Genomic DNA, 20,893 nt, shown 5'->3' on the forward strand with positions numbered 1-20,893 from the left:
GTTATTTTTGTTGAATATACACACAAACTGTTTGCTAGTTTTCCCCAGTGAAAATAGGAGGAGCTCAACCTTTTATTTCCATGGATTTAATAAGCAGTTGTGTGATTCTTTCTCTTTCAAAGTTTTAGTTCGATTTTTCTGTTTTATTTTGAAATTAGTATATATTGAAAGGTACTCTTGATGGTATGGTTATGAGTTTATCAAAAGATTGATTATGCTTGATTCATTCACTATTACGCTTAATAAAATATTTTTTCCTAACTCTGTTAATGTTGAAGTGATGCATTCTAGTATTACTAGTTACTGCTGTGTTTTTGTAATAGTTTGTTCTTCTTCACAAGTGTTGTAATGGATATAAAGTGAAACCTTGCTGAGAATAGCATGAATAATATTTATTGTAACCTTCCTATTTATTGAACTATGTGATATAGTTCCTAGTTGATATTTTAGAATTTTGCATCATCTATTATTGTTGTAATTGCATTTATAAGTATTCTAGATTTCTCATCATGTTTTCTGCAACATGTGCCCCATGTAATCTTCTATCCTTGGAATTGTTGTAAGCTCTAGATCAGATGTATAATGTTGTTGCTGCATATAATGAGAAATATTAGTATACTAGTACTTTTTTGTGTTTGTATTTCTTTCCTTTCTTGTACTTTGTTCATTAGAGAAAGAAGTCATTTTGGATTCATAAAGGTGAGAACTATTTGTGTACGCAACTAGTGCAATTAACATAATTCTATTTGGTTATCTATCCCTGATTCTATTTGGTTAGTAAATTCAATTATCAATTGTTGTTTGCATTCTTTCTTTATCTTCAAAACAACTTTCTTGAATGTTCAATGAGTATTACAGTAAATGAGCTATTAAAGTCTTGAATTTTAGATACAAAGAACCTAGATTTTTTTTGTGTGATTTTAATTTATTCTAAGAAGAAAGCTTAATCAAACTAAGAATGAGAGTGCAGGTTTATAGATCCATTGAGAAGAGGAGATTATCCAGTTATCACGAAGTCTTTGGTGGAAAGTTGATTACCGAAATTTTCTTCACATGAATCAAGGCTTGTAAGAGGATCATTTGATTTCATTGGTTTGAATTACTACACTTCCAACAATACTATAACTATGCTGCAAATTGCACACTAGCAAACATTTTAACCCTTTCTTTTTTTTTCCCATGACATTGTAGAATGATCATATAAAATTGTTAAGAGGCTGCAAGAGAGGAAGCATATATGTGGAATGATAGGTGATGGTGTCAACGACACCCTTGCATTAAGGAAAGCAGAAATTGGAATTGCTGTTGTTGATGCTACATACGCTACTAGAAGTGCTTCTGATATTGTCTTCACTAATCTTGGTCTTAGTGTCATTATTAGTGCAGTACTCACCAGCAGGGCAATTTTCCATATGTAAAGATTTGTGAATGCGTGATCGAATTCTATCTTTTGAATGGTGGAAGTTTTATGCCTTTTAATCTATATTACCTTGTCTTAGGATGATATCATAATGGTACTAACAGTTTTGTCCAAAATTTGAATACTAAATATCCAATTTCTATGCATAAGTGGTCACTATTGGGTCTTTTCTCTGTCTTTCCTCAAATTCTACCTGGGCTTGTATATTTGGTGATATTGAAGTGCTTGCTGAGATAATTCAGCATGGTGTTATTTGTTGTGAAGCTCCCTCCCACCTTCTTGGAAAGGTTACTCTCTGTGTTACTTTTGGAGATCATGAATCCTATAATGAATTTTGAGAGTTTGAGTTTTGCAATAAGACTAATAGTTGCATTCGTTGTAACTCAACAAAAACAGAAATTGCTAGAAGCCAAGACAAGCTGTTATTACTTGTTACATTTGCACAAATGCTCCTTTCTGCTCCAACTAATAAGAATGACAATATGGAACCTGTATATCATCTTCCAGTGGAACAGAAAGCAGATGATGATTCATGGGGCCTTGTTATAGAGGCTCTTCTAGCAGGCAGTGGAACTTCATCAGGTACTATTGATTGTCTTCTTGAAGAGCTCTTGAAGGATAAGCTACGGCTATGACTTTCTGGCAAATCCCAAGAAATAGATGAAGCAACCGGCTGCCCTTTGTCCAAGAAAGAGCAGGGGATTATACACATGGTTGCTGGATTAGGTTATGAGTTGGCGTTAATCCCTATTCTTAATTGTGGTGTGAATATAAATTTTCGTGACATCAGGGGGTGGACTGCCCTTCATTGGGTTGCACAGTTTGGAAGGTGATAGAACAATCCATAGTGCTTGCTATTCTTATTATTAGTGTTGTTATTCTTATTACTAGAGTTTAGATGTTGATTTTGTATGTAAAATTTTTAGATCATATGTGTTTGACAAAAATGATTATAGGAATCTATGGCTTGCTTTGGGAAAGAGAATACAAATATAAGGAGATGTCACATGAAAGGAGAAACAGAGGAATTTCTCTTTTCTATTAAAATGCCATAAATCACTGAATAAATGCCAAATGATACAATTCATTTTTTGGGGTCATGTCTAAAATCAGGTTAAGGTTTACAGAGAAAATAGTATACATAAACAAATGAAAAATATACAATACTGAACTATATCAATATAATTTTTTTTTGAAAAAAATTGAAGTGAAAAGACTCACCCTTTAGCTATCTGGCTGTATGTAATATCTAGTCAGATGGTAAACTGCATGAGCATAAAATAATCACATGTAGTAGGATTGATTCGCATTTTATAAATTATCAGGTGAGCTTCAATCATAGTAAAACCTTAGTAGTGAAAGCAAATTCTTGATTGAAGTCAGATATATTAAGCAAACAATGTCATTGTGATCTATTAAACACCAAACTTTGCGGAAAGGATATTCAAAATTAAGGTTTTGTTTGCCTTTTTCTACTTTTTATTGCAGCTAATGTTGATACTTTCTCAAATACCCATTTTAGTATGTTCAAATCTAGATTAAACAATGAAAGTCTTGCTTTAGAAGCCATGGCAAATTATCTGTTCCATTCCAAGTGATCTCTATGTTGTGTTTCTGACACATTTATGATAGGAAAAAAATGGTTGCTTCACTTATTGCGTTGGTGCATATGCTGGAGCAGTAACTGATCCAACGTCTGCAAACCCAGTTGGGAAAACTGCTATAGCTATTGCTACCAACAATGGCCATAAGGGACTGGCTGGTTATCTTTCAGAAGTAGCTCTGACTAGCCATCTTTCATCTCTCACCTTGAAAGAGTGTGAGATTGATAAAGATACTGCTGAGATTGAAGTAGAGTTAACCATCAATCATGTCTCAAAAGAAAATATTGTATTCATAGCTGATGGGCACTGGCTGATGTCAGAAATGCTGCTGTGCTGCTGCTCGGATACAGGCTACATTTGTGCTCATTCTTTCAAAAATGGAGGGAGAGGGAAGCAGCAGCTGCTGCTGCAGCTAGTCTAGATAGGTATGATATCGATGCTGATGGCATTGGTAACATTCCAGAGCTTTCTCCTAGGTTAAGTCATAGATTTGGGAGGCTTCGTGATTACAATGTGTAAGACCAGAATTTTAGAAAATCTTATTAAGAGCTAATTTCGAGTTATTTATTCATTAAGTACTTTAATCTCAGAAATTATTTTATTAAAGATAATTAAAGAAAAATTTGACTAATTGAGTTTAAAGTAAATTAAGGTTTTATCTGATTTTATAATTATCGAATTATTTTCTAAATTTAAATTATAAAGTTTATCAAATGTAAAATAATAAGAATTTTATATGATTTGGTTTAAATAATGGATATTTTGAAATTTAATACTAATATTTTTATAAATAAAAAAATTAATTATATTACCTTATAATTTCAATTCGAGTATTTGATTTCAAATCAATTAGTATTTTGATACAATAAATAATATTTTAGAGTAATTTTAGAGATTTAATTATATTTAAGATTAACCCAAAATCCCCAATTTCATACACAAAAATCTAATTCCCAAATCAAAATCCTAAATCCCCAAAACACAACCCTAATTTTCCTAAACCTAGTTGCCATTCCCGCTTTTTCCCTTCTTCATCAGCCACATACTTCCCTGCGCTCATAAACGTGACACACACATATAGAATAGAAGGAAAAGGAAAGAAAGGGCTGCGATGTGAACAGAGGAAGAGGAAGTAGCTGTGCCGCCACCCCCTGCTGCTAAGCCTGCTTCTCTATCGCCGTCGTTCATCCATGTCTTGCTGTCACCATCTGTGGAGTTGCTAGACGCTGTCGAACCCACGCTGCTGCTGCCGTTGCACGAACTAGAGGAGGGGAGACGTCATGTTGCGAACGAGAGGGAGGCCGAATCAAAATCGCGCAGAGGAAAGGACATGCACCGCTGTCGAGCTGCTGTGCCCTAATAGGTTCGTCGCTGTCGCCGTTTATTCCAGCCGCTGCCACCGTGGAGTTCATCGCAGTTGGACCAGAGAAGGAAGGAGAATACTCGTTGAGACCCCGTTAACTGCAAACAGGCAGGGAGAGGACGCGCGAATGGGATCTGCCGCGTTGTTGTGCTTGTCGTTGCCGCATCTGTGTGCCGATGCGTCACCGGAGTTCCATGCTACCGTTCTGGCCGTTGAAAACCGCCGCTGGGGCTCCTGTCTTGGTAAGCATTTTTCATTTCAGAAACCATTGAAATCAATATTCTGTTATGTTTGGTTATAGTTTCTGAGGTTTCGGTAATGTAGGATTGATTCCTGGTTGTTGCATGTCGCGCTTGCGGCTGCCGCCGTTGCAGTCCGAGAGAAAACGGAGTTTGGTCGCGTAGTTGAATCGCAAATGAGGTAGGGGCATTTTCTTAAATTCATTTTACTTTCAAGAGTTGTTATACGTCGATAAGAGTATTAATGAGCGGATATTTTATACATTTTTTGGCATCATTTTCATATAGTTTTCAGCATGTTTTATTTAAGTTTTATTAAGTTTTTATAGGTTTTAGTGTAAAATTCACATTTTCGGATTCTATTTTGAGTTTGTGTGTTTTTATGAAATTTCAGGAATTTTCGGGCTGAAATTGAGGAGCTGGAGCGAAAGTCTGATTCAAAGACAGAGAAAGCACTGCAGAAGCTGTCTGGATCTGACCTTCTTGCACTTGAAAGATGTTTTCTTGAGCTACATAAATCCAAATGAAGCGTTCTCAACGGCTATGAAAAGCTAATTTCCAGAGCTTTCCAGAAATATATAATAGTCCATACTTTGCTTTAGAATTAAAGGCGCAAAACCAGCGTCCAACGTCAGCCTCCTGCCCTATTCTGGCGTCCAGCGCCCAAAGGAGAAGAGACCAGCGTCCAACGCCCATGAAGGACCCCCTAGCCAGCATTCAATGCCTTAGAGGCCTCCTAGCATGTGGATCTCAATCAAGCTCAGCCCAATCACTTACCAAGTGGTCCCCAGAAGTGAATTTTAGCACTAAAAGACTGTTTTACACTTTATAATGTAATCCTTAGTCATTAGTTTAGTATTTATAGACTTTTACACCTCTCATTTAGGGAGAACGCACACTTTACGCCTTTATCATTGTATTTTCTATCAATATGAGTTTCTAAACCTCCTAGGTTGAGGGGAGGAACCCTGCTGAGTTTTATGGATTAATAAAAGTATTGCTGTTTCTTTTCAATCCATGTTTAATTCTCTATTCTAAGATGTATCTTCGTTCTTCACCAATATGAATGCGTTGAACTGGCATAAGGTTATCACATTCTACATGGGTTCAGAGTGAGTCTTTCATCGGACAATGATGAACCACCAGCTTGATTATACATCTCTTAGATGGCTCATCCACGACTTCATTGGGGACTTCTCGAAACATTTGTTCAGCCGACGTATGGGGAGATTAAAGTCTTTGTGGTAGAAGCTAGAACCCAAAGGTGCAGCATTCTCTAATCATTAAGGAGAATGGACTATAGGAGCTTCACCCACAATCAGAATAGATCCACACTAACCCTGGGGTTCAGATAAGAAGGAGCATTGGCGACCTCTCAACCGGCGTCAATCACATACAGCCTACCGTAGAAGAAATCATTCACAGTTGAAGAAGACAGCAAGACCAGAGTTAATCCAGAAGAACAAAGCATCTCCAAGCCTTAACCATATTCTTATCATTATAAACATATCAACCTAGTTAAGATCTCTTTATTCCTTCCATGCTTTTAACCAAATCCAACAACTTTTCTATCCGCCTGACTAAGATCTGCAAGATAACCATAGCTTGCTTCAAACCAAAATCCTCATGGGATTGACCCTAACTCGCTCAGGTATTACTTGGACGACCCAGTGCACTTGATGATTCAGTGTACGAAGTGTAGGGATTCGTGCGCACCAACTTTTTGGCGCCGTTGCCAGGGATTCTTCGAGTTTGGACAACTAACGGATTATCTTGTTGCTTAAATTGGATATTGTCTTTAATTTTGTTAGAGTCTTTTATTCTATTTTTTTTTCTTTTTTTTGAAAAATCCAAATAATTTCAAAAAAAAAAAATCTTTCAAAAACCTTTTATTTTCTTTATTAATATTTGTTTTTGGTTTGAATCTTTTGTTTTCGATCTTGTTGAATTTTTGAATTTCTTTGAGTCTTTTTCAAAAAAATTTAAAAAATAGAGTCTTTTGTTTGAATCTTGTGTCAATCTTTATGTTTGATGTCTTCTTGTGTCTTTTCTCTAAAATTTTCGAAAATTGTGTGTTTGGTTTTCAAAAATTTTAAGTTTGGTGTCTTTTGCACGTTTGATAAACCCATATTTTATGATATATTTTGTGCTTAATCTGAGTGATTTATTCAATCCTTCACCCACTTATTCATATTAATTGCATGGTTTTACTTTCCCTTCCTTATTATGTGATGTATGTGAAAAACATGTTTCCTATGCTTAAAAATAATTATTTTGATTACCCTTTATTTCCATTCGATGTCGTGATTCGTGTGTTGAGTAGTTTCAGATCTTCTAAGGCAGGAATGACTTAAAGGATGGAAAGGAAACATACAAAATTGGAAGGAAAGCATAAAACGGAGTTTTTGAAGAAACTGGCAGCCACGCGATCGCATGGGCGACGCGGCCGCATGCCAGCGCAAAGAGACATTAACGCGGCCACATGACTGACACGACCGCGCGCCTTGAGCGAAATGCATATGACGCGGCCGCATGACCCACGTAGGATTTTATTTGCTTTCAAGATTATCTCTACCAGGTTCAATATTCCTTTTTATTATGTTCTCAATTTAATTATGAATTCTTCTATGTTATAGATTACTCTTTGATAATGTTATTTGAGGTATTTTAGTTTAATATTGCTTTCATTTATTTATGTTACTTTTATCCCCCAATCTGAAGACATTTTTATTCCAGTAGATTTACTTTTCCCCTTTCGGTCTTGGTTAAGAAATTAGTAACTCAGGAGTTATCAAACTCAAACATGATTGATAATCGTTATCTTTGCTAATTGAATTGAACTTCAATAATCCCAATCTTTCCTTAGGGATTAACTAGGATTTGAGGATCTAACTAATTAGTCACTTGACCTTCCCTTGCTCTAGCAAAGGTTAACTAAGTGGAATTAAGATTCAATTTTCATCATCATTGATAAGGATAACTAGGATAAGACTTCTAATTTCTCATACCTTGCCAAAAGTGTGTTTTACAGTTATTTATTTAAATTACAGTCTTTTACTTACTTTAATTGCAATTTAAATTACTTGTTCCTTGTAACGACCCAATTTTCAGTATGCCTAGGACATACTAGAAACTGAATGCTACCAATTTGTCATCCTAATTATTATCTATTATTTATTATATGAGCCTGATTCATTGTTAAAAGCATAGTTAGTTAGCGAGGTACTTTTTTTTTTCGAAAACGTTTGAATTAATAAACAGAATCATTTATAATCAATTCACAAATAATAACAGATAAAACAGTTATAAACAACCACACATAAATATATTACAAGTAGTTGACAACATTCGGTGATTCAGCCTTTATTAGAATATAGACTGTTAGTTAGAACACCCCTAGATATAGCTAAATAATATCTATATACATGTATATACATACAACATCCCAGGTCCTGACCTGTTCAAGAGGTCCCTAAGCTGGCACCTAGGCTAGCCTAGACTCTATACTCACCTAGTCCCTCTAAACTACTAAAGCGAGGGAAAGTACGTTCTAGGTCTTCAAAATTCAAGTCAGGTGGAACGTCATCAAAAGATAGAACATCATCTGCTACTCCTCTGCACGATCAGACTTTTCCACAGGACGTCTCTCTGGTACCTCATGAAGTAGCCACACAATAGGAATCTCGTACACAGGATTTAGGTTAAAGTGCGCATACGAACGGGGTGCAGACGTTGGCTGGTCTCACAGTATATACATATAATCAGAGAACGATATTCACCCTAGACTCAGAAGACTATCTAGAGCAGAATCCTCTTCTTGCGAACGATCATCAGCGAACTATGGTAAGGTACTCTTACTTCCATCTGAAGGGGGAAGGGAGAGAGAAGGGGTAAGAACTGGGGAGTTCTTAGTAGGGTCAGAGTTATTAGTTACATTCGTTAATTCTATGTTGTTTAGCAGACTATTAGCTGAATACAAAGAAGCAGTAATTAGAAAACACAGATAAGTAGAGAAGATAGAGAAAACAGATAGCAGAACACAAACAGAAGAATACAAGAAAATAACAAAAGCAAAGAGAATGGAATACAAACAAGGAAAGCATACATTCATACCACAATCATAACAAAGGAAATGCGCAACCAAGTATGATGCATGTCGCGCAGGTAATGAGCTCATTTGTCGGTTACATACCCGCTCCCGACGTTACCCGGAGTCCTCTGACCAGGTAAGGCTTTCCTGTTGGCAATGTCCCTTGCAAGAGTCCTTTGACTTGTGAGGCAAACCACTGCAAGAGTCCTTTGACTTGCAGGGCGGCACTAACAACCCACTGTAAGAGTCCTTTGACTTGCATGGTGGAGCTAGTTAACTTATATCTGCCCAACACACTCTCTGTAAGAGTCCTTTGACTTATAGGAGCATACACACACTCTCACTGTAAGAGTCCTTTGACTTACAGGAGCATACACACACTCTCACTGTAAGAGTCCTTTGACTTACAGGAGTATATGCTAGTCGTGTGTTCTCGATACCTCTGTAAGAGTCCTCTGACTTATAGAATAGCATTATAGCTAAGTATCCCAGGAAAGCACTCTCAGTGGTCGTACCACCATCTATCTGACTGCCTTCACGTAGCAGATCATCACATAATCATTCTCATTATCATCATTCATTATCATTCTCATTATTCATCATCACTTTCACATTCTTATGCAGTACCTCTTTCTTTCTCTGTTCAATCATGCTATACAAACTCTACAGCTTTAACTTTTACAACATCGTAACTCAAACCATTTCTCTTTATCACATTACTCTTTTCTCTTTGTCATTTTACTCTGCTCTGATTACTCTTTTCTCTGTATCTCTTTACTTTCCTTTGATTACTCTGTTCTCTTTGTTTCTTTACTCTGCTTTGATTTCTCTTCATAACATATGTATTTAAAGCTTATGTAAATTTCGATATGAATAGTTAGCCTGTCCCAAGTATAGGTTCATTAAGTCTATACTGAAATAGTTTAACTTTTCATATTATACCTAACCCTAGGTGCAACTCAAGAACTAACTATGTTGCTCCTCGTTCGTTTACAAATCTCTATCTATTTTTCTGTCATTAAAACTTTACAAACTTTTCTTTGGTGTTTAAATTTTCTTTAACTTTTTATCTTTCATTTACCTTTACCTCACTAACATGTTATTACCACTCCCTAAGTGTTTTATGAAGGTGATTATGAGATTCTGCGCTTAAAGTTGTCTTTCTAAAGCTTTTACAGAAAACTGCCTTTTCCGCATTATTTTATTATTTTTATTAAAATAATATTTTTAATTAAATATTATTATTTATTATTTTATCATTAAATTTTCGAAAATTACCCCTTTTTAACTTTTAATCTTTAAAATTCACTTTTTACCACCCGTAACTTTTAATATTTCTACTTTAACCACCCTAACTTTCAGAAATTACAAAATAACCCCTCAAACACCAAAAATTTTACTTCCTTGCCCTTTTCAAGATCTAAGGCCTGTTCTTCCATGTTCTTCATCACACTCAAAGTGTTCTTCATGTTCTTCCTATATTCTTCAGATTCTTTCTCTGTTTTTACCCGTTTTTTAGTCTTTTCAGCAACCGATTTTTACCAAAATTCATAATAAATTCCCAGCCACTAAAACCCCATCTTTTCTACATGATTTTAACACAATTGAACCCCAATTTAAGGCCTAGGGTTCTTTTTTCCAGCAGCCCTCAAGAACAACATTCATAGCTTGAATATCATCAAATTTCATCAAAATTTTAACAAACTTTCACCAAGAATAACTCATATAAGCAATCAATTTCAAGCATAACCAAACCATATCATAATCACACATCTCAAACACAATCAATCAAGATTAAATTCGTCACACCCTACCTTGATTTGTTGCTCCAAATCCGGTTACTCTTTGAAGTGTTCTTAAAGCACTTTTTCCTCCTAAAACACATCAAGAACAACTTTAAATCCACAAACTCTCAACTGACCAAATCTCCCTTAGCACGTTAGGAAGAGATATCTCACCTTAGACTTGCTGGAAATTAACGTTTCTTGGCCCTCAAGTCAAGTTAAGCATGATTCCTAAGGAAGAACATCAAGAAAACACATGTTTTGCATGGTTTTCCTTGAAAACCGAATTGAAGAGGGAGGGGGACAGCCATCTCACCATATTTCAAGCCTTGATAAGTCACATGGTTATGTAGAGGAAGAAGAGAGGATCATTTTGGTGAAATCAAAGTTTTGATTTGAGTTTTGGTTCAGAAGAAATCAAGCTTTGAAGATTAAGTGTTCATGAAAGTTTCTCTCTTTTCTCTCGTTATTTTCGGCCAAAATGATGAAATGAGACAGCCTTGGAGGTCTTGGGGGTGTAAGGTGAGTTGTGATTGGTTGGCTTGGAGGTGGGTTAAAATAATATTAAAATATCTCATGTGTATAACTACTGAAACTAGATGTATCGGAACACTTGTAAAAACATCTCTAAAAATTATTTTCTGAGCTACTAGCATAAATGAAACTAGTAACATATTTATTATGAGAATAAAACATGTATAATGAGGCCTTAGCATTGCTAAAGTCATCAGAGAGTACTGGGGCTAAGCTGCACTAGTAATGCCTTACCATGTGGACAATCTAATGAAGGGCGTAGCATGAAGGAGATATTAGAAACTCCAGTGGACAAGACAGAGCATGACTTCGTATTAGAACAAGTAGAGGAAGCTGTCATTATACAAGAAGAAGAGTTGGTTGAAGATATAGGAGACGCTGAACTTCCATGGGAATCCAGAGTTGTGGAGAACTCTGTCAAGGACGTTACAACTGATGCTAAGGAGGATAGTACACAACCCCCAAAGCAAGTCTTTTATGAAGAACTAGACAGAATAATCCAAGAAGCAAGTTTCCTTGATGATGATAGTCACAAGTCAAGTTCTCCTAGTAATAAACTTGCATCCGCAAGTGAATTCTCTGAGATCGAAGAACCTTCCCCAAGTGAATACGAAGATGATGCGGAGGTAGATTTCTCTCAACCTCCCGTTTATGACTTAAGTGACGAGGAAGACATAGAAGGCTTTGATCAGGACATGGATGCATTTGAAGAAGTCTGCATGGAAGTGGAGAAATTCACAGAAGAGCACAAGGGAGTAGAGCTCACAGAACCACTGGAAACACCTATCCCAAGGCCATTACCACCCAATACAAGCTTCAAGTGGGTACAATCCTTAACCTTTAGCTTTATTTTTCCACTTGAATATGGTTTGCTTGAAACAGATGGCCAGCTTAGAGCTCTCTACGGCTTTAAGAGTAAAAGGGAAATGGCTCGTACTCAAAGCTGGTGCACAAGGTTCAATAAGGTTCCACGCTTCAACTTGAAGTGCACGGATTGGCATCATAATCAATCGAATAGATCTCGGAAAATGTTTGGTTATTCTGGTGAGAATCTAATTTCTAAACCGCCCAGATGGAAAAATATAGATCACAACGAAGGCGGATTCAAAAGCCAAGTTTGGGATCCTGGAATCTATTCTGACACTCGTCACCCCGGGAGCCTGAGAATCTATTTGAAGCTGCTCAAAAGCTTTACATGCCTAGTTTGGGACCCCGGAGGCTATTGGAATTCCAAGCATTGGTGGAGATTTCTGGATGAATTTAAGCATAAGCCACCATAACAGGAAGCTCATCCAATGTCCAACTTAAGGACTTTAACTAAAAGTGCTAGGTGGGAGACAACCCACCATGGTATGATCGTTTTTTTTTCATTTAGTTTTACTTGTTTTCAAGTTTTCTTTTGTTTTATTATATTGAACCTGGAGTTTTGCATAGCCTTCATATTAATCATTGCATTCTGCATACTGCATAAAAAAAAAGGGTGCGCGACGCGATCGCATCATTCATGCGATCGTGTCAAGTTGTGAAAACACTCCCCACACGTCCGCATCATTCACGCGGCCGCGTGATCTGGAGATCGGCGTAAACATCCAACGTCCAGAAAGTTAAGCTAGAATCGTGCGGCCATTGTGCGTTTTGCACAAAACGCCCACGCAGTCGCGTCCCTGACGCGATCGCGTCACTTGCACAACGTCGATCCCACGCGACAGCGTGAGCGACGCGATTGCGTCGCATGGATTACACAACAACCCAAAAGGAGACAGAGAGTTGCGCTGAAACAATGCTGGAATCGTGCGTTTAGCACAATTTCCAGCGACGCGATTCCATGCCCCAGGCGATCGCGTCAGTTGCTCCCTAATCCATTCCATGCGATCGCGTGTCTTACGCGATCGCGTCAACCACCATTTCAGCCCAACCACGTGAACGCGTACCCCACGCGATCGCGTGGATTCAAATTTCATAACCCCCGCAGTCACGCGAACCCTACCATTCGCGCCCCCCCAACCCCTTCTCCTTCCTCTCTTCTTCTCCAACCACCCAACCACCACCCAGCCACCATCACCAACCGCCGCCACCCCGCCGACCACCCAGACCCCGTCGCCACGCCACCCCCTTCCTCCTTCCTCTTCTTTCTTCTTCTTCCTTCTTCCTCCTCCCTCCACCGCCACTGCCCCCTCCGCGATTACCACCCCACCGCGCCGCCGTCACCGCCGCGTCCCCATCCGCCTCCCACCCTTTCCCCCTACCCCCATTACCCTTCCCGAAGCCCCTGCCCCCGAACAGCAGACACCGCCTCCGCCACCCTCCTCCGCCGCACCAGACGCCACCGCCACCATCCCCCAGCCACCTCTCTGCCCCACTCTCTTTAATTCGCCTACCAGGTTCCGATGAACGCCACCCTTCTATCCATTCGTAGTTAATTCATATTTTTCTGTTTATGTTCATATTTAGGCTAGATAGATATGCATGTTGTAGTGGATTTTAGGTTGTTAGATAGCCTAGGATGTGGTTAGTGGATTTAGGCCTGTTTAATTGCACTGTTCGTGTTTCTTGTTTTATCAATTCGCAATTCTGCTGTTGCTGTGATGTTCGTATTGTTCATATGCTGAAATTTACTATTTCATGCTGCTCTTTACACTGCTTTTTCATGTTCATATTCCCTATATGTAGTTACAGCTGTATTTTTAATTCATATGAACTATTCTGATTGCTGTTTACTTTCCAGGACAATCCAATTTTAGCCGGAATGCTGCCCAAATTTTTATAAACTATTTTTGACTTTCATTCATGTTTTGGTTTTGGCTATTTAAACCCTGCTTTACTCTGCTTTTACCAAAACAATTAATGAATGCCAGGGCAAGCTTTCCTATTCTCTTTGATTTCCTGGTTCATAACCTACATTTTTGATGATTAGATTCCAGTTTTTGCTATTTCTATATCTATCTGAATCATTATCAACCTAATTTCCTTGTTTGGATATGAGTTACCTATATCTTCTCATTGTGAATGCCTGTTACTTGGAATATGATCATTATGCCACTTTCCTTAAACCACTTTTTACTAACTCCCTAATTTTAACTTCCTAAACTCTTTTTCAATTCTAACCAACCTAACCTTTCACAACATCTCTTCTGTTTCTTCACTTTTTTTTAACCTTCTAACCCAGGCATAATGTTAATTTTCCTAATTAACATGACTTCCATTACATTTTGGATTGTGAATTCTTCTTTTCGGACTTTTAACTCCTATACAATCCTTAATGCACATTTACTTAACTCATTTTCATTATCCTATTGCTCCTTTGCCACTTTGTGTTTCTTTTGATTATTTGCCTATTTGTTTTTCCTGTTTTTATTATATCCTGATTTTCTGTTTTTCAGGATGTCTGCCAGCCAACGAAAAGGAAAAGCAAAGGCTACTACTAGCAAACGTAAAAGAGAAGAATCCTCCATGTCCATCCTGGATATCATGCACGATGACTCCTGGCGGGAGAAAAACTTTACCCCACAGGAGAAGGCCGACCAGCTACTCCCTGCTACTGATCCAGCAAAGTTTGCAAACCGATACTGTGAGCTGAAGTATCCAGTGTTTGCAACCTCCAGGAACCTGTACCTGGAGAGGACTTTGAAAATCCCAGAAGAACTCCAGCAATACACCTCTGATCAAATCAAACAAAGAGGCTGGTTCTTCCTGGAAAGAAACCTGACTGAGGTCAATGCATCTTGGGTAAGGGAATTTTACTGCAATTACTTCAAGACTTCCCTAGATGCAGTGAACCTAAGAGGGAAGCAGATTCTGGTAACTGAAGAGGCCATAGAGGATGTTCTGAAGCTTCTGCCTAAATCTGATCAGCTGGATGGTTATCAAAAAACTGAGGAGGATATGCGCTTCATGAAGTTTGATTGGGATACAGTCAAGGCCAGGATAACTCTTGACCCGACCGTTCCATGGATCATAGGTCAGAACACCACCATGCCAAAGGGAATCAAGCGGATTTACTTAAATGATGAGGCTCGGCTATGGCACCAGATCCTGAGCAATTTTGTCATGCCGGGTACCCATGAGACAGAAATACCTGCCGCTATGATCACCCTCCTATGGTGTGTGATGAAGGGTAAGGACCTGTACCTGCCACGCTTTATCCGGTACTATATGGCCAAGCCAGGGTCCACGTCCGAGGCACTCTACCCTTTCCTTATCTGATTACACAGCTAGGCCGTCGAGCTGATGTGCCTTGGGAGGATGCTGATGAGAAGCCACCTACTGTAGAATGCAAGAAGATTATCCCTCACAGCAGGAACTTTCTGGCTTTGGGCTACAGACCTCCATTCCTCACTACTACTGCTGAGACAGCCACACCATCTGCCGGCCCCTTTTCTTCCACAGCTGCCCCAGCTACCCCTGCCACCACCACTGCACCTCCACCTGCCTCAGAGCCAGTTTATCACCTAGTGCACCGCCTGTTTTGGCAGCTTGACCAGATGGAGCGTCGCAACAAGCAACGCTATGAGCACCTGAAGCTGATGATACGATCTGGCGACGTCCCCCTCGAGCCTGACACACCATCTGAGGCATCTGAGGAGGAGGCGGATGATCACGAGACAGAGACCCATCCAGAGAGCGAGGCTGCGCCGGCAGGCACAGAGCAGGCCGCATCACATCAGGAGGCTCCGCCTCAGATTCAGGCTGTAGACCCCGAGATCCTTATCCAGTCAGCACCTCCTCTGCAGCAGGCAGATCCTCAGACCACCACCACAGAGACTCCAGCTAACCACCCTTCCAGTGATGACACCCCTTCATACCCTGCTTGAGTGAGCATCAGGGACGATGCTTCATTTTAAGTGTGGGGAGGTCGCCATCTCTGGTGTATTCTTTTGGTGAACCACTACAGACTCTTTTATTTTATTTTGCTATTTTTCTGTATTTTTTTATCTTTATTTTCTCAGTACTTATGCATTGCTATTTTCATGTATTTCTACTCTATTTCTGCATTTTGCATTTTTAGTTCATATTTTAACCATTTAGTTTGGTTGCAATTCTAACTTATTAGTTATAGAAATTGTGGATTAATTAGTATAGTTTACCCTTTTTAGCATAAGATAGCTTAGTTTATATTGAAAATATAAAAAGGAAGTAAACTAGGAACTTGGACATAATAGAAACAATCCACACACCTTGTGTATATAGCATTACATGTTAGTTAGTTAACAACATTTCATCAAGGAGAAACACTAGAACTTTAAAGCCACCTTAAGTTTTACTTTGAGAATAATGGGAACTTTTAATTTTACTTGCATGACATACATAATTGATAAATGATTTTTGAGCTAGAGAATACACAGCCTGTGAGTTTTGAGCTTAATTGTATGGTTACATTCAAACCATAAATTTTATTCCTGTGTGTTCCACCCTTCTTATTTATTCTGGTATTCTTTACTTTGTTTTAATCTATATGTCCGATTATAGAATAGAAATACATACCAAGAGAGTGATTGAGGCTATTGTTTGATTTTAGCTCACTTATCCCAAATTAGCCTACCTTTTACATCACCCTTGTTAACCCCCTTGAGCCTTTAAATCCCCTCTTATTCTATAAGCCACATTACTAGCCTTAAGCAGAAAAACGAAATAAAAATCCCAAGTTGAATCCTTGGTTAGCTTAAGATAGAAAGTGTGTAATTGTTTAAGTGTGGGAAACCTATTGGGAACATGGATGATAAAAACAAAAGGTAGAAAAGTTGAAAAGAATAAAATTATTCAAATAAAAATTTTGGGAAGCATGCTAATATAAAATCAAATAATTGAATTACCGTGTGTAATAAAAAAAATGTTATTTTTCAGTATTTGAATAAAGGGGATACAAAAGAATTCCCCAAATGCAAAATAAATGCACATGGGACAAAAGTTAAAGTATGAGCATGTCACATCAAAAGTGGAAAAAAGTGGAAAAATAGGTAAAGAAGTTTTGCTTTACAAAGTATGTATGTTAGGTGAGATCTTAGACTAATCAAGGATTCACTTAATTAGCTCACTTATCCTTATACATATGCCTTTACCTTTACCTTGGCCCCATTACAACCTTAATTAAAGACCTCATGAATTTTGTATGTCTATATTCTATAATTGTTGATTGGTTAGATGAAGAACAAAGTTATAGAAAGTAAGAATAAAAAGAAGAATAGAGTGTTTAACCCAATAAACACTGAGTGACTAGAGAGTAAACACAAAATCCAGTGAGGGTTTAATAGCTCATTAACATATATCTCTGCTTAAATTATAAATTGTCTTGCAAGTTTATAAAATGTTTTTCTCTCCCATCTCAATTCTAAAGGCACTTTATCACTATCTAAGGCTTGGCTATATATATGATTCCTTGAGAATGTGAATTAATTCAACTACATGTAAGCTTTATATACAAGTGAATAACAATTAAGATTTGCATGATGCATGTAGGTAGTTGCATTTAGAGTAGATTGCATTGCATGAGACTCCACCACTTTAACCTTAACTTACTCTTTATCTTGGACTTAGCATGAGGACATGCTATTGTTTAAGTGTGGGGAGGTTGATAAACCCATATTTTATGATATATTTTGTGCTTAATCTGAGTGATTTATTCAATCCTTCACCCACTTATTCATATTAATTGCATGGTTTTACTTTCCCTTCCTTATTATGTGATGTATGTGAAAAACATGTTTCCTATGCTTAAAAATAATTATTTTGATTACCCTTTATTTCCATTCGATGCCGTGATTCGTGTGTTGAGTAGTTTCAGATCTTCTAAGGCAGGAATGACTTAAAGGATGGAAAGGAAACATACAAAATTGGAAGGAAAGCATAAAACGGAGTTTTTGAAGAAACTGGCAGCCACGCGATCGCATGCCAGCGCGAAGAGACATTAACGCGGCCGCATGACTGACGCAACCGCGTGACAAGGAAAAACTCCCAATGACGCGACCGCGTGACCCACGCGAACGCGTGACAGAGGCCACGCACCAGAAATTGCGGAAAACGCTCATAGCGAATTCTGAAGCCCTTTTTGGCCCAAATCCAAGTCCAAAAGGCATAACCAGAGGTTATGAAGTGGGAGAATGCATCCATTCAGGAGGAGAGTCTCCAATTAGTTAGTTTTCCATGATTTAGATTTAGTTTTGAGAGAGGTTCTCTCCTCTCTCTTTAGGATTAGGATTTAGATTTAGGATTTTATTTGCTTTCAAGATTATCTCTACCAGGTTCAATATTCCTTTTTATTATGTTCTCAATTTAATTATAAATTCTTCTATGTTATAGATTACTCTTTGATAATGTTATTTGAGGTATTTTAGTTTAATATTGCTTTCATTTATTTATGTTACTTTTATCCCCCAATCTGAAGACATTTTTATTCCAGTAGATTTACTTTTCCCCTTTCGGTCTTGGTTAAGAAATTAGTAACTCAGGAGTTATCAAACTCAAACATGATTGATAATCGTTATCTTTGCTAATTGAATTGAACTTCAATAATCCCAATCTTTCCTTAGGGATTAACTAGGATTTGAGGATCTAACTAATTAGTCACTTGACCTTCCCTTGCTCTAGCAAAGGTTAACTAAGTGGAATTAAGATTCAATTTTCATCATCATTGATAAGGATAACTAGGATAGGACTTCTAATTTCTCATACCTTGCCAAAAGTGTGTTTTACAGTTATTTATTTAAATTACAGTCTTTTACTTACTTTAATTACAATTTAAATTACTTGTTCCTCACCTTCGAAACCCCAATTTACAATCTTCATAACCAATAATAAGAACATACCTTCCTGCAGTTCCTTGAGAAGATGACCCGAGGTTTGAATACTTCGGTTATCAATTTATTTAGGGGTTTGTTACTTGTGACAACCAAAACGTTTGTAAGAAAGGACTTTTGTTGGTTTAAAAACTATACCTACAACGAGGATTTATTCTGAATTCTAGACCACGAAAAAGTTCTCTCTTCAACGTTCTTGTTTTCTTTGAATTCTTTGAGTTTTGTTCTTGGTGTTCTTCTTGACCTTCAAAGTGTTCAGGTTTTTCTTCTTGTTTTGATCTTAAAAATTTTAAGTTTGGTGTCCCTTTTTTGTTTTTCTTTAAAATTTTCGCACACTAGGTGTTCTTAGCTCTAAAAATTTTAAGTTTGGTGTCTTTATGTTGTTTTTCTTTTTCTTCATTAAATTAAAAAATAAAATATCTTTTCTTATCTTTAATTGTGATTTTTGAAAATTACAACCAATTTTTCAAATTTTAATTTCAAATCATTATCTTGTCTTATCTTAGTCTTAAATTTCAAAAATCAAATCTTTTCAAAATCAAATCTTTTCAAAAATAATATCTTTTTAAAATCTTATCTTATCTTTTTATCTTTTGTTAAAATTCAAAATCTTATCTTATCTTATTTCAAATACAAATTTCAAAATCTAACCTTTTCAAAAATCAAATCTTTTTCAAATTTTTATCTTATCTTGTTTCAAAATTCAAAATTTTAAATTCAAATTTCAAATTTTAAAATCAAATCTTTTCTAATCTTCCAACTTATCTTGATTTCAAATCTTTTCTTAATTAGTTACTTGTTTTCTCTCTCTTCTTTTTCAAAACTTCCTAACTAATTCCACTCTCTTCTAATTTTCGAAATTTCTTCTTCTATTTCTCTCTCTTCTTTTTCGAAATTCATTAATTAATTTTCAATTTTTTTTAATTAATTAACTTTTACTTTCTAAATAAATAAATAAATTAAAAAAACTATAATATTTTAATTCTTTTTTATCTTTCTACTTCTATTATTCAAATTCTTCTTCTCCTTCTTCTATCTTCATTCTTCTTTCTTTAATCCCTCACATCTCACTGGGAGTTCTCTATCCTCTGGTATAGAAGCTTCCTTTCTTGTTGTATCTGTGTTTTCTTATTTATGACCAGGAACAGGGATAAAGAGCCTCTCCTTAATCTTGATCCTAAACCTGAGAGGACTTTAAGAAGGAAACCTTTCAGAAAGCACAACACTCTGGAAGAAACCTTTCAGAAAATTTCAAACAAGAGACAGAGAACATGGCAGCCGAACCTAATCATGAAGGAGAGGCAAGAAAGGTTCTTGGTGACTTCACCATGCCTACCTCTGATTTCTATGGCAGAAGCATCTTTGCACCTGCCATTGGAGCTAAAAAATTTTAGCTTAATTATCGGTTAGTCTCTCTTCTGCAACAGAATTACAAGTTCCATGGACTTCCATTGGAAGATCCACACCAATTCCTGTCGGAATTCTTGCAAATCTGTGACACTGTTAAGACCAATGGAGTGGATCCTGAGGTCTACAGACTTATGCTCTTTCCCTTTGCTATTAGAGACAGAGCTAAAATATAGTTAGATTCTCAACCAAAAGAGAGCCTAGACTCTTGGGACAAGCTGGTCAATGCTTTCTTGGACAAATTCTTTCCTCCTCAAAGAATGAGAAAAGTCAGAGTGGAAGTTCAAACCTTTAAACAAAAAGAAGGTGAGTCCCTCTATGAAGCTTGGGAAAGATACAAGCAATTGATTAGGAGATGCCCTCCTGACATACTCTCAGAATGGTCTATCCTAGGAATTTTCTATGATGGTTTACCTGAGATGTCTAAAATATCATTGGACAGCTCTGCAGGTGGATCACTCCACTTGAAGAAAATGCTGCAGAAGCAAGGGAACTCATTGAGATGGGTGCAAACAACTAATTCATGTACATCTCTGAGAGAAATCCTGTGAACAATGGGATCCCTCAGAAGAAAGGAGTTCTTGAAGCTGACACTCTAAATGCCATATTGGCTCAGAACAAGATCTTGATCCAGCAGGTCAATATGATCTCTCAGCATTTGA

General features: G+C 37.3%; 1 non-coding gene across 1 annotated transcript; it reads right to left on the reverse strand.

Annotated features, from left to right (window-relative positions):
- Positions 1–20,497: 20,497 nt before the first annotated feature.
- LOC112746634 (small nucleolar RNA R71) lies at positions 20,498–20,606 on the reverse strand. Its single transcript, XR_003174505.1, has one exon. It is a non-coding gene; the product is annotated as a small nucleolar RNA R71 (small nucleolar RNA).
- Positions 20,607–20,893: the final 287 nt, after the last annotated feature.

This window comes from Arachis hypogaea, chromosome 14 (genome assembly GCF_003086295.3).
Source record: "Arachis hypogaea cultivar Tifrunner chromosome 14, arahy.Tifrunner.gnm2.J5K5, whole genome shotgun sequence".
NCBI classification, from domain to species: Eukaryota; Viridiplantae; Streptophyta; class Magnoliopsida; order Fabales; family Fabaceae; genus Arachis; species Arachis hypogaea.